Source organism: Triticum dicoccoides, chromosome 5A, assembly GCF_002162155.2.
Source record: "Triticum dicoccoides isolate Atlit2015 ecotype Zavitan chromosome 5A, WEW_v2.0, whole genome shotgun sequence".
In the NCBI taxonomy this organism is placed as follows: Eukaryota; Viridiplantae; Streptophyta; class Magnoliopsida; order Poales; family Poaceae; genus Triticum; species Triticum dicoccoides.
The window spans coordinates 290,511,658-290,527,083 of record NC_041388.1 but is presented as its reverse complement, the minus strand read 5'-3'; positions in this window follow the sequence as shown (position 1 = coordinate 290,527,083).

Genomic DNA, 15,426 nt, shown 5'->3' with positions numbered 1-15,426 from the left:
CCGTTGACCAGAAGGTTTGAACGGGGCTGTGACGAAGAGAGTCATCCGGGCCTCCACCATACTCATACATCAGTTTTGACCGACGGCTTAGAGGGATGACCCGCCATGAGATCCAGCAGCGGGTCAGATCAACTCCAGTTAATCCATTTCCTAACAGAGCATTAATCCTTTTGATGGATGGTATCGGCTTTCTGCGTTCAGTGGCAGTGAGCTTGTCAGGAAGCACGAACTTGGAGTCAAGACGTTCGGGGCGATAACCCGGCAGTGGCCTCTCGTTTGCTGGTGAAATGTCTTGGCAGTAAAACCAAGTCTGATTCCAGTCTTTTGGATGACTCGGCAAGACTATGAGGGGGAATACAGCGCCCTGCCGGCATTGAATTGAGATGCCTCCAAGCTCTAAGCTAAGGCCATTGGTGCACTCGTTCTACCGGTTCAGATAAAAGTATTCTCTAAACAGCTCCACGGTCGACTCTTGTTGAAGATACACCTCATAGAGCACTTGGAAGTTACAAATGTTAGATATGGAATTGGGCCCAATATCTTGAGGGTGGAGTTTGAAAAAGTGGAGGACCTCTCTGAAGAACTTTGAGCCGGGCGGCAAGAAGCCACAGTTCATATGGTCAGTAAAAACAATCACTTCACCAGCCCTTGGATTGGGTCGTTCTTCTTCCGAGTCAGGGGCACGGTAAGACATAATGGTTTTTGTTGGCAAAAACCCTATGGTTAAGAACTCCTTCAAATGTTCCTCAGTTACGGTTGAGGGAACCTAGTTGCAGATGGTTGGCGCTTTGGACGGCATGATGTTCAAAAACAAACTAGAAAGAAAGGCAACATGCCGATTCAATTCAAGGGTGAAATTAACAGTTACATGATGATAATACAGGGAAGTAATGGCGGCTTAGTTAAGGGCTAATGTCATATAAGGAAAAGTAAGCCGGCACAGTAAGCCGCCATGATTACAGATATTTGAAGAAGGTAAATTCAGCTAAGTGTTGAGACAAACAAGTTTCCTAATTGCTTGATATTATTCCAGATCAAATGGCTATTCAAAATGGAGAAAATTCTAGACCTAAAAGGTTCAGCGCAGAGGAGTCTATAAGTTCTAATAAGATCTTTGAACCAGAGAAAGGGATCTGCGGACGTCAGAAGTAGGCACAAAAACACTACCGCACAAGCATATATGTATTTTTGGATCAAGAAGAAGCTTGCGGTGGAAGAACTATGAAGAACTACGATGAACTACGAAGAACACAAAGAAATCTGAAAACCCTAAATGCGGATATGAGAAGTGAAAAGGAGGACACTTACAACTGTGGATCTACTGCGGTGGTCGCCGCCGTTCTCTGGATCGGTTCGGGTTGATGCAGCGGCCAAAGTCGACGGAGACGGAGGCGAAGCGCGGCGGTGGCGAAGCTCGAGCAGCAGGGGGTTTGCGAGAGGAAGAAGACGGAGCGAGAGAGAAGAAGGAAGAAAGCCGAGGCATGCCTATTTATAAGGAAAATGTGAACAGACGGGCGCGAAAATTGAGGGATAGCCAAATAATGGTTATCCAACTACACAGACGCCTCGATTCTCGGGAGGCATTAAAGATGAAGATCCGTTGGAGATGATGTCATAAAAGTTTTTTTTTTGCATTTTCAAAAGATGATGTGACGGCGGGTTACAAAAACTTCTACGAGGATAAGAAGATGGATTTTTGTCTAAGTATTGAAGATTGACAAAGAACGAAGTTCAAAGTCAACTTGGGGCCTAATGTTGGGGATATAGCTATCAGTTATGACCCCCCCAGGAGGGGCCGGGTCAGCCCCAATGGCGGGTTACACAAGAAGCCCAGTAAACATTAAGATGATAGTTTATCAAATATTATAGAAGTCCCAAAAGCCTAGCAGCGGCTTAAGGCCCAATGTTGTAAACTGCCGCATGTAAGGAAAGACTTGTAAAGAAAGGCATATAAAAGAAGTCACTGAGCCGGACACGATTTATGAGCCGGCCGGGACTCTGTAGGCCGCCAGGCGTCAACCCATGTATATAAGGGGATGACCCGGTGGTGGCTTAGGGCAAGAAAGAAGAGATCGATAACCAAGCTGGCGAGTTAAGCCTCTTGGTGATCGAAACCCCAGCAATACCAAACACAACTAGACGTAGGATTTTACCTTCATCGTAAGGGGCCAAACTAGTATAAAACCTCTCGTGTCCTTTGTCCCGATTAACCCCTATAAGCTTCCTAGTTGCGATGGCCCTACGACTAAGTCCTTCCACTAGGACATTTGCCGTGACAATTCCATGACAGAGACCTAAGTCAATGTAGCTCCCTAGTGGAGGAGTCAGAGGAAGATGCCCTATCTTATTCACCCATCAAGGTACTTGCTCTAACATTCCAAGGTTACATTGCTTGCACATATCTTGCGACTGATACTTTGCATTGCTTCTACTTTGTTGAACTACCATTAGCTTAGTTTACACATCGTGTATGTGAATACGCCCTGCATATCCATTTTCAGTACATATTCCATCTGTCATCATACCATATTTATCCATTCAAATGTTGTTCTTGTGTATCAGATGTTCAAAAGGAAGAGGGCGATTGCTGATCATGGAGGAGCACAAGCAAAGTATTTGGAAAAGGTAGTGGCACCTGATAAATCAAATAGCCCATTAGGTGTAGTTGCAATAGCACCTGACCCACAAAATACCCCAACTCTAGCAGACTCTAGCCCTACTACACTAGTCATTTCTGATGCCCCAACTCAGCAGACCCCAACTGCAGCAAACAATATGATTATGCCAGTTGACATAGCACCAGCTGTACGACGCAAAACCCCCATTCCAGCAAAGAGTACACCAAATCCACTTGCCAAATCCCTTTTCGAACCAGAGAGAGCCCCAATTGCAGCAAATAGGACCCCTGTTCCATTTCTTCCCAGTTTAGAAGACGAAGCTTATGTTGTTGTCAGGAACTTTGTGCGCATCTTTCCTTCATGGAAAGATTATACCGCAGACACAGAACAATTTCCAGTCTTCCTCCGCAACTTACGCATAAGTAATGTACTAATGTTATTCATGGTCATTACTGCATATGTTTCTGCTGATAGAAGACACAAGATTTCATTCTTTTAAATAGGCGAGGAGCAAACTGGATTGTGATGACGAGCAAGGGTTGGTTGCGCTTTTCAAGCACTCGTTGATGAAGTATCGTTCCTACCTGAGGCAAGCGCACTTCGATGGCAAGCCTCTGAACGAAATTTCTGTAAAGTCTCCGGTGCTACATTTATCCGACGGTGACTGGAATTATCTTGTTACACATTGGTCTCGGCTGCAGCGTAAGGTACTGTCTATGATATCACATCACAATTTGAACTACATTTCTGCATTCGCCTTAATGTCTCACTTGTACGAAAACTGCTAGCAGAAGAACATTCGTTCTCAAGGGACCACAGAATCTCGCAACTATACTACACACTGCATTGCTCTTATGAGTACCTCTTGCCCTGTATGACCATACTGACTTTCATAGTTGTTTGATTATGTAGCATCACTGCACATGTTAGCCTCGTAATCGTCCATTTGGTGGACATTATAAGATCTGTATGGACTCTTACATAAATTTAGAATCAACCCAATGCTTTTGAAGAGGTTTACCTCTGTAGTCCTCTTGTAAGGACTGAACGTGGTCTATCACTGTACTTACATTAACAGCTACTCCCTCCGTCCCATAATATAAGAACGTTTTGTACAGTACACCAGTGTTCAAAACACTCTTGTATTATGGGAAGAGGGATTGGTTCATTTTGTAGCATTCTCCCTCGCCCACCATTTACTAAAAAAGATCAGATCTATATTTAATCTTACCAACAAGTAGAATACACGGACAATGCCAGTGTAGAAGTGTAGCACATTGCTCTTGTCAGTACATTTTGTCCTGTAATGCTTCTACTTCCAGGGATTGGTAGTTGATTATGTAGCATCAATCTGCATCTTATCTTCATTATCCTCTATCCTTTCCAGTATTATCATATCTATAATTACTCTCTACAAAATGTAGAGTACTGGCAATGCTTATGAAGAAGATTATGTGCTGAAATTCTTGAGTTATCCTTCCCTTGACATGGAGAAGGGCATTATAAAGCCGGTGTTAATTGTTAATGTAAGTCAGTCCTTCTAAAGCCTTTATCCTCAACTGCTGTTTAATTTGCTCATACTCCCTATCGTTTACTGCTGTTTAGTTTGCTGTTTCTACCAAAATGCATGTTCGTAAGAACCGTAAGTTCTAAGTTTTACTTGTAAAACCAAATTCCTTATTCATACCATGCACATTACTTAATACTCCCTATATGTATGCTTGTTTTTGTGGATGTATAAACCAGTGTGTGGTGAAGCAGCCCACGTTTGCACCTTGTCATCTCCTATTTTATCTTACTCATGTGGCTGGTGATATGAACAACATGCCATGCACATTATCCAAAATAGATACAATGATTTTCTTTGCCCTTCATCTATGCTTGTTATGTTGACATGGTAATCCAGTAGTGTGGTGAAGCTCCACGCATTATGAACAATGCCAAATTATGCTATTGATATTTTGAACTTACTCTTTATTTTCTAATTTGAAATTGGATAGAATTGACAGAACAGTTATCATCTTTGTTTATACACGTGTAAAACCTGTCATCTCTCTGCTTTGTTTCAGGGTGATATGCCTGATGTCATGCACAAGTCTGCTGAAGGCTGTGAGACAAACCCAACATATATTGCAGCAAAGAAGGCAAAACATCTTGAAGATAGCGAGACAACCCTAAAGTCTTGTCTTGATGCAGTGTTCAAGTTACTTGAGACTAACAGTCAGACAAGCTCACATAATTTGTTGTCTGAATCAGTTCGACTTCTTCAGTCCCAAGTTCTAGCAGAAAGGCATTCTGCAACTCAACTTTGACTTGAAGTCCTATCTCTAAGAAAGATTGCGGAGAACACCAATGAGAACCTCATCGCTAAACAGCTACACCTGGAAGCTATGACCGACATGCTAGGCCGGTCTCACAGCCTTGCTCAGCAGCTTGCGCAGCAGTTCCCCCGCAAGGCTAACCTTTCTTGAACTGTCTTGGAAGTGGTCTCGGTTCAGTATTATTTTGTTACGCTGCAATGGTGCCCAGTTTTTGTAATCTTCTTCTTCGTTGCGCTTTATGATCACTGGTGGCGAACTTCGATGCTCAGTGGATGTAATATACCTTAAATCCTTTATTGTATAGTGTAGGTTTATTCTTAGTTACTATGCCGTAATTTCTTTATTGTATAGAGTAGGTTTGTTCTTAATTCCTACTAGTTACTGCCATCATTCGCTATCTGAGAAAAAACAGATGTAGTCGACCGGACCGAAACATTCGACTCTAACAGGTTAGGTTTTTAGCGGGCCACAATTGGGCCGGCCTGCGTCTTTCTTGGGCCCGAATGATTGGGGCCTTCACACATTGCGCCAGGCCCAAACTTACACCGGCCTATATTTTAGTTGGTCCTTTTGTCGACCCAGCGCTTAGTTTGGCCTAGGTAGCGTTGGGCCATTAACAGGCTGAATATTGTACTGGCCTATTACGGCCGAGATGAAACCATGGGCCTTTAGCAGGCCAAAATGCATGTTGGGCCTCAATTTTCACTAGTCGTCGACGGGCATTCAGTAGGCCAAAATGTAGACCGAGCCATTTTGGGCCCAGTTAGCTCATGGGTCGTTACTAGGCCGAAACATATCTAGGGCCTTAGTTGGCCCACTGATATCATGGGCCTTTAAGAGGCCGAAAGCTTAGCACAGGCATCAACGGGCCGAATTATGCGACATGCCTTTAACAGGCCCAAAGTCATGTTGGGCTTAATTGTTGCCACCTTTAGCACGAGCCGTTAGTGGGCCCGATGTCCCGTCGGACCATATATGGCCCATGGGCAGCATGGGCCATTCCCAGGCCGAAAGTCACACCGGGCTGAAATGGGACCATGTCTACATCAGGCCTCTAACAGGACGAAAGTCACTGGGCTGTAGTTGGGACCAAATATTTGGTGAACAATTAACGGGCCAGATCTGGCTTCGGGCCGCAAATGGGCCCAAATATTTGGCGAACAATTAACGGGCCAGATCTGGCTTTGGGCCGTAAATGGGCCCAAATATTGGGCGAACAATTAACGGGCCAGATCTGGCTTCGGGCCGTAAATGGGCCCAAATATTGGGCGAACAATTAACAGGCCAGATCTGGCTTTGGGCCGTAAATGGGCCTTTATTAAGCAGGCCGTTATTGGGCTAGCCCACTAGTACCAGATTAAGTTCTATGGGCCTTTGACCGGGCCAGCCTTTTTAACCTATATGGACCTCTGTTGGGCCCAGCCACGTGTTGACGTATCATAGGCATGTCTCCTCCAATGGACGGGCGACATCTGGCCCACTGACGAGCTGACAGGTGTTCCCTTCAGCCAATCAGAATTTTACACGTGGAAATTTCCCATTGGTCAGGGCTGTTAACGGGTTATCTGATCCAAAATCCGACCCGATAGCTTAACGGCGTTCCGTTATGGTGGATGCCACGTGTCGGTCACCCTTGACGAAAGCACTTCTGTGACGCGCGATTTATCGACATGGAAGTGGACACTTCTGTGATGATAATTTTGGTAATGTCATGGAACACTTCTATGATAGCACAGGTATGACTATCTTGATTCTGTCATAAAATCATCATGGATGTGCATGCATGACAAAAAATATGACCTACTGTGACAAACATGTATCATCACGGAAGTGTATTTTTTTAGTGATGCTGGAGATAGAACTGCACATAAGGTATTGCAATCCGGTTATTATTGACCTACTCTCTTCAAGGATGCCCGTAAGTTTGTCTTGTATTGTGATGAGTGTCAAAGAATTGGTAACATTAGTAGACGTCAAGAAATTCCTATGAATTATTCACTTGTTATTGAACCATTTGATGTTTGGGGCTTTGATTATATGGGACCGTTTTCTTCCTCTAATAGGTATACACATATTTTAGTTGCTATTGACTACGTTACTAAGTGGGTAGAAGCTATGCCAACTAGTAGTGTTGATCATAACACCTCTATTAAGATGCTTAAAGAAGTTATTTTTTCTGAGGTTTGGAGTCCCTAGATACTTATTGACTGATGGTGGTTCACATTTTATTCATGGTGCTTTTCATAAGATGCTTGCTAAGTATGATGTTAATCATAGAATTGCATTCCCATATCACCCATAATCTAGTGGTCAAGTAGAATTGAGCAATAGAGAGCTAAAATTAATTTTGCAAAAGATTGTTAATAGGTCTAGAAAGAATTGGTCCAACAAACTTGATGATGCATTATGGCCCTATAGAACTGCATATAAAACTCCTATGGGTATGTCTCCGTATAAGATAGTTTATGGTAAAACATGCCACTTACCTCTCGAACTAGAACATAAGGCATATTGGGCCATTAAAGAGCTCAACTATGACTTCAAACTTGATGGTGAGAAGAGACTATTTGACATTTAGCTCACTTGATGAGTGGAGAACCCAGGCCTATGAAAATGCCAAACTGTTTAAAGAAAAAGTTAAAAGATGGCATGACAAAAGGATACAAAAACGTGAGTTTAATGTAGGTGATTATGTATTGTTATACAACTCTCGTTTAAGATTTTTTGCAGGTAAACTCCTCTCTAAATGGTAAGGTCCTTACGTTATCGAGGAGGTATATCATTCCGGTGCCATAAAAATCAACAACTTCGAAGGCACATATCCGAGGGTGGTGAACGGTCAAAGAATCAAACATTATATCTCAGGTAATCCCATAAATGTTGAAACTAATGGCATTGAAACCGTAACCCCGTAGGAGTATATAAGGGACACCTTCCAGAATGTTTCAGCCTCCGAAAAGGAAGAGGTATGTGGTACGGTAAGTAAACCGACTCCAAAACAGTTCTAATAGCAATTTTTCTCCGTTTTGGAATATTTAAGAAAATAGGAAAATAAGAAGCAGTCCGGAAAGGACACGAGGCGTCCACGAGGGTGGAGGGCGCGCTCTACCCCCCTGGGCGCGCCCCCTGCCTCGTGGGCACCTCGTGTGCCCTCCGGACTCCGTTTTCTTGCACAATACTTCTTTTGGTCGGTGAAAATTCATTATATAATCTCCTGAAGGTTTTGACCACCGTACCACACAAATATCTCATGTCTTTGTTTCGAGTTGTTTCTGCTGCAGATTTAGGTCGAGATGTCTTCTCAAGAGTCAGTTGGGGAGAGACGGGTATCCCACCCGACACCGGGACCAGGAGCAAACAGTGATGCTGACCACTTTGGGCCATTAATAGAGGAAGAGATGGAGGCCGACTTGAAAAGGATAGATGCCATGGAAGAGGATCAAGAAGTTACTTCTCGTTTCCGAGCTGGGTTCGCGATGGGGGAACTACAGAGCTCAGCTATCCCAAACTCGGTCATCCCTTCCAATGTTAGATTTCTTTCTTATGAAAATATGAAAAAGAGTGTTACTTGTTCCCCCGCAGGTATGCAACATCCATGGGTGAAAGGAGCTTTAGCCATCACAGGCAAGCTCCGTAAGGAAATAATGGACCTCAATCAGCAAGTCAATAAGCTCGAGGAAGAGAATCATATCCTGAGGGACATCATCGCCAAGAATATCACATCATGATACGTCTCCAACGTATCTATAATTTTTGATTGCTCCATGCTATATTATCTACTGTTTGGACATTATTGGGCTTTATTATCCACTTTTATATTATTTTTGGGACTAACCTACTAATCGGAGGCCCAGCCCAGAATTGCTGTTTTTTTGCCTATTTTAGGGTTTCGAAGAAAAGGAATATCAAACGGAGTCCAAACGGAATGAAACCTTCGGGAACGTGATTTTCTCAATGAACAAGACCCAGGAGACTTGGAGCCTACGTCAAGAAACAAATCAGGAGGCCACGAGGTAGGGGGCGCGCCTACCCCCCCAGGCGCGCTCTCCACCCTCGTGGGCCCCCTGTTGCTCCACCGACGTACTCCTTCCTCTTATATATACCTACGTACCCCCAAACGATCAGATACGGAGCCAAAACCCTAATTCCACCGCCGCAACTTTCTGTATCCACGAGATCCCATCTTGGGGCCTGTTTCGGAGCTCTGCCGGAGGGGGCATCGATCATGGAGGGCTTCTACATCATCACCATAGCCCCTCCGATGAAGTGTGAGTAGTTCATCTCAGACCTACGGGTCCATAGTTATTAGCTAGATGGCTTGTTCTCTCTTTTTGGGTCTCAATACAATGTTCTCCCCCTCTCTTGTGGAGATCTATTCGATGTAATCTTCTTTTTTCGGTGTGTTTGTTGAGACCGATGAATTGTGGGTTTATGATCAAGTCTATCTATGAACAATATTTGAATCTTCTCTGAATTCTTTGATGTATGATTGGTTATATTTGCAAGTCTATTCGATTTATCAGTTTGGTTTGGCCTACTAGATTGATCTTTCTTGCAATGGGAGAAGTGCTTAGCTTTGGGTTCAATCTTGCGGTGTCCTTTCCCAGTGACAGTAGGGGCAGCAAGGCACGTATTGTATTGTTGCCATCGAGGATAACAAGATGGGGTTTTCATCATATTGCATGAGTTTATCCCTCTACATCATGTCATCTTGCTTAAGGCGTTACTCTGTTTTCATTAACTTAATACTCTAGATGCATGCTGGATAGCGGTCGATGAGTGGAGTAATAGTAGTAGATGCAGGCAGGAGTCGGTCTACTTGTCTCGGACGTGATGCCTATCTACATGATCATACCAAGATATTCTCATAACTATGCTCAATTCTGTCAATTTCTCAACAGTAATTCGTTCACCCACCAGAGAATACCTATGCTCTTGAGAGAAGCCACTAGTGAAACCTATGGCCCCCGGGTCTATCTTCATCATATTAATCTTCCAATACTTAGTTATTTCCTTTGCTTTTTAGTTTGCTTTTATTTTACCTTGCATCTTTATCATAAAAATACCAAAAATATTATCTTATCATATCTATCAGATCTCACTCCGTGTAGGGATTGACAACCCCTTATCGCGTTGGTTGCGAGGATTTATTTGTTTTGTGCAGGTACGAGGGACTCACGCGTAGCCTCCTACTGGATTGATACCTTGGTTCTCAAAAACTGAGGGAAATACTTACGCTACTTTGCTGCATCATCCCTTCCTTTTCGGGGAAAACCAACGCAGTGCTCAAGAGGTAGCAAGAAGCATTTCTTGTGCCGTTGCCGGGGAGTCTACGCAAAAGTCAATATACCAAGTACCCATCACAATCCTTATCTCCTGCATTACATTATTTGCCATTTGCCTCCCGTTTTCCTCTCCCACACTTCACCCTTGACGTTTTATTCGCCCTCTCTCTCTCTATCCTCCCTCTCTTTCTCTATTTGCCTCTTTTTGCCCGCTTGCTTTTTGTTTGCTTGTGTGTTTCATTGCTTGCTTGTCACGATGGCTCAAGATAACACTAAATTGTGTGACTTTACCAATACCAACAACAATGATTTTATTAGCACTCCGATTGCTCCTCTTACCGATGTTGAATCTTGTGAAATTAATACTACTTTGCTGAATCTTGTCATGAAAGATCCGTTTTCTGTCCTTCCTAGTGAAGATGCCGCTACCCATCTAAATAGCTTCATTGATTTTGTGATATGCAAAAGAAGAAAGATGTGGATAATGATATTGTTAAATTGAATCTATTTCCTTTTTCGCTTAGAGATCGTGCTAAAGCTTGGTTTTTGTCTTTGCCTAAAAATAGTATTGACTCATGGAACAAGTGCAAAGATGCTTTTATCTCTAATTATTTTCCTCCCGCTAAGATCATCTCTCTTAGAAACGATATTATGAATTTTGCCAACTTGATCATGAACATGTTGCACAAGCTTGGGAGAGGATGAAATTAATGATACGTAATTGCCCTACTCATGGTTTGGATTGTGGATGATTATACAAAAATTTTATGCTGGATTGAATTTTGCTTCTAGAAATCTTTTAGATTCGGCCGCAGGAGGCACTTTTATGGAAATCACTTTAGGAGAAGCTACTAAACTCCTAGATAATATTATGGTTAATTATTCTCAATGGCATACTGAAAGATCTACTAATAAAAAGGTGCATGCGATAGAAGAAATTAATGTTTTGAGTGGAAAGATGGATGAACTTATGAAATTATTTGCTAGTAAAAGTATTTCTTCTGATCCTAATGATATGCCCTTGTCTACTTTGATTGAGAATAATAATGAATCTATGGATGTGGATTTTGTTGGTAGGAACAATTTTGGTAACAACGCGTATAGAGGAAACTTTAATCCTAGGTCGTATCCTAGTAATTCCTCTAATAATTATGGTAATTCCTACAACAATTCTTATGGAAATTATAATAAGATGCCCTCTGGTTTTGAATCTAATATTAAAGAATTTATTACTTCGCAAAATAATTTCAATGCTTTGATTGAAGAAAAATTGCTTAAGATTGATGAGTTGGCTAGGAACATTGATAGAATTTCTCTTGATGTTGATTCTTTGAAACTTAGATCTATTCCACCTAAGCATGATATCAATGAGTCTCTCAAAGCCATGATAATTTCCATTGATTAGTGCAAAGAAAGAACTGCTAGGATGCGTGCTTAGAAAGATGCCTTTATAAGAGCATGTTCTTCTAGTTCCTATGAAAATAAAGATGAAGATCTAAAAGTTATAGATGTGTCCCCTATTAAATCTTTTTTTTGAAATATGAATCTTGATAATGATGGGACTGAATATGATCCACCTTTACCTATAAGACGTTCCAAGAATTTGGAGTTTTTAGATCTTGATGCTAAAATTGAGAAAAGTGGGAAGAAATTAAAACCCTAGATGTTGCTAAACCCACTATTTTGGATTTTAAGGAATTTAATTATGAAAATTGCTCTTTGATTGATTGTATTTCCTTGTTGCAATCTATGCTAAATTCTCCTCACGCTTATAGTCAAAATAAAGCGTTCACTAAACATATCATTGATGCCTTAATGCAATCTTATGAAGAAAAACTTGAATTGGAAGTTTCTATCCCTAGAAAACTTTATGATGAGTGGGAACCAACTATTAAAATTACAATTAAAGATCATGAGTTTTATGCTTTATGTGATTTGGGTGCTAGTGTTTCCACGATTCCAAAGACTTTGTGTGATTTGTTAGGTTTCCGTGATTTTGATGATTGCTCTCTAAACTTGCACCTTGCGGATTCCAGTATTAAGAAACATATGGTAAGAATTAATGATGTTCTTATTGTTGCAATCCTTCATGTCCTATTATTATTGGTAGACCTTTCCTTAGAACGATTGGTGCAATTATTGATATGAAGGAAGGAAATATTAGATTCCAATTTCTGTTAAGCAAAGGCATGGAACACTTTCCTAGAAAGAAAATTAAATTGCCTTATGAATCTATTATGATAGCCACTTATGGATTGCCTACCAAAGATGGCAATACCTAGATCTATCCTTTCTTGTTATGCCTAGCTAGGGGCGTTAAACGATAGCGCTTGATGGGAGGCAACCCAATTTTGTTTTTATTCCTTGCTTTTTGCTCCTGTTTAGTAATAAATAATTTATCTTGCCTCTTTTTAGGTTGTGTTTTTGTGTTTAATTAGTGTTTGTGCCAAGTAGAACCGTTGGGAAGACTTGGGGAAAGTCTTGTTAATCTTCCTTTAAAAAACAGAAACTTTAGCGCTCACGAGAACGGCTGCCATTTTTATTTTGAAAGTTATATTTAGTTAATTATTTTTTAATATGATTAATAGATAAATTCCTCACGTCCAGAAATTTATTTTAGAATTTTTGGGGTTCCATATCTTTCTCTATCTACAGATTACTACAGACTGTTCTGTTTTTGACAGATTCTGTTTTTCGTGTGTTGTTTGCTTATTTTGATGAATCTATGGCTAGTAAAGTAGTTTATAAACCATAGAGAAGTTTGAATATAGTAGGTTTAACACCAATATAAATAAAGAATGAGTTCATTACAGTACCTTTAAGTGGTCTTTTGTTTTCTCTCGCCAACAGAGCTCACGAGATTTTCTACTTTGAGTTTTGTGTTGTGAAGTTTTCAAGTTTTGGGTAAAGATTTGATGGATTATGTAACAAGGAGTGGAAAGAGCCTAAGCTTGGGGATGCCCATGGCACCCCCAAGATAATCTAAGGGCACCTAAAAGCCAAAGCTTGGGGATTCTCCGGAAGGCATCCCGTCTTTTCGTCTACTTCTATCGGTAACTTTACTTGGAGCTATATTTTTATTCACCACATGATATGTGTTTTGCTTGGAGCGTCTTGTATGATTTGAGTCTTTGATTTTTAGTTTACCACAATCATCCTTGCTGTACACACCTTTTGAGAGATTGGAATTTGTTAGAATACTCTATGTGCTTCGCTTATATCTTTTGAGTTATATAGTTTTGCTCTAGTACTTTACTTATATCTTTTAGAGCACGGTGGTGGATTTGTTTTATAGAAACTATTGATCTCTCATGCTTCAGTTAGATTATTTTGAGAGTCTTAAATAGCATGGTAATTTGCTTAAATATCCTAATATGCTAGGTATTTAAGATTAGTAAAAAAATTCCTAGGAGTGTTTTGAATACTAAGAGACGTTTGATGCTTAATGATTGTTTTGAGATATGGCGGTAATAATATCAAAGTCGTGCTAGTTGAGTAGTTGTGAATTTGAGAAGTGTTTTTGTTGAAGTTTGCAAGTCCCGCAGCATGCACGTATGGTAAACATTATGTAACAAATTTGAAACATGGGGTGTTCTTTGATTGCCTTCCTTATGAGTGGCGGTCGGGGACGAGCGATGGTCTTTTCCTACCAATCTATCCCCCTAGGAGCATGCGCGTAGTGCCGATGTTTTTGATGACTTGTAGATTTTTGCAATAAGTATGTGAGTTCTTTATGACTAATGTTGAGTCCATGGATTATACGCACTCTCACCCTTCCATCATTGCTAGCCTCTTCGGTACCATGCATTGCCCTTTCTCACATTGAGAGTTGGTGCAAACTTCGCCGGTGCATCAAAACCCCGTGATATGATAGGCTCTTTCACACATAAACCTCCTTATATATTCCTCAAAACAGCCACCATACCTACCTATTATGGCATTTCCATAGCAATTCCGAGATATATTGCCATCCAACTTTCCACCATTCCGTTTATCATGACACATTCATCATTGTCATATTGCTTAGCATGATCATGTAGTTGACATAGTATTTGTGGCAAAGCCACCGTTCATAATTCTTTCATACATGTCACTCTTGGTTCATTGCATATCCCGGTACACCGCTGGAGGCATTCATATAGAGTCATCTTTTGTTCTAGCATCGAGTTTTAATCATTGAGATGTAAATAAATAGAAGTGTGATGATCATCATTTTCTAGAGCATTGTCCCAAGTGAGGAAATTTTAAAAAACCATAAAAAAGGAGAGAAAGACCCAAATAAAAAAATGAGAGAAAAAGAGAGAAGGGACAATGTTACTATCCTTTGCCACACTTGTGCTTCAAAGTAGCACTATAACCTTCATGATAGAGAGTCTTTTGTTTTGTCACTTTCATATACTAGTGGGAAATTTTCATTATAGAACTTGGCTTGTATATTCCAACAATGGGCCTCCTCAAGTGCCCCAAGTCTTCGTGAGCAAGCAAGTTGGATGCACACCCACTTAGTTTCTTTTGTCAAGCTCTCATACATTTATAGCTCTAGTGCATCTGTTGCATGGCAATCCCTACTCCTTGCATTAACATCAATCGGTGGGCATCTCCATAGCCCATTGATTAGCCTCGTTGATGTGTGACTTTCTCCTTTTTTGTCTTCTCCACATAACCCCCTCATCATATTCACTACAAAAAAAGACACATCCGTGACATTTTGGGCCGAACGAATTTTTTTCTATCATACATATGACACTTCTATGACGATAATTGTGACAAAACCCGGTATCATCATAGATGTGGTGGGCTCCTACTTCTATGACAAAAAATCATGATAGAAAATGGGCTTTTCATCCTGGGCAGGCCAGAGACGCAGCTGCATGACATTCTTTGGGCCGTCCATGACGCAAAAAACCGTGGTAGAAGCGAGGGGGAGGAAAATTTCGGGGAGTTCCCGGTTACGATGGGAGGTCGGGGGCTGAGAGATGCGCGTTTCTCTCGTACAGGTACGCGCGTGTGTGTGAGGCGTTGGCTCTAACTGAACCCGAGCGAGGCGTTGGGCTCTAATTGAACCCGAGCGATTGCACTATAGGCTACGCGTTACTAAACCCGAGCGATCGATCGATGGCTGTTAACTGAACCCGATCGAGCGATTCCTTCGCTACTGCTGCTAACTGAAGTCGATCGATTGGATGAATAGTGAGCATTGCG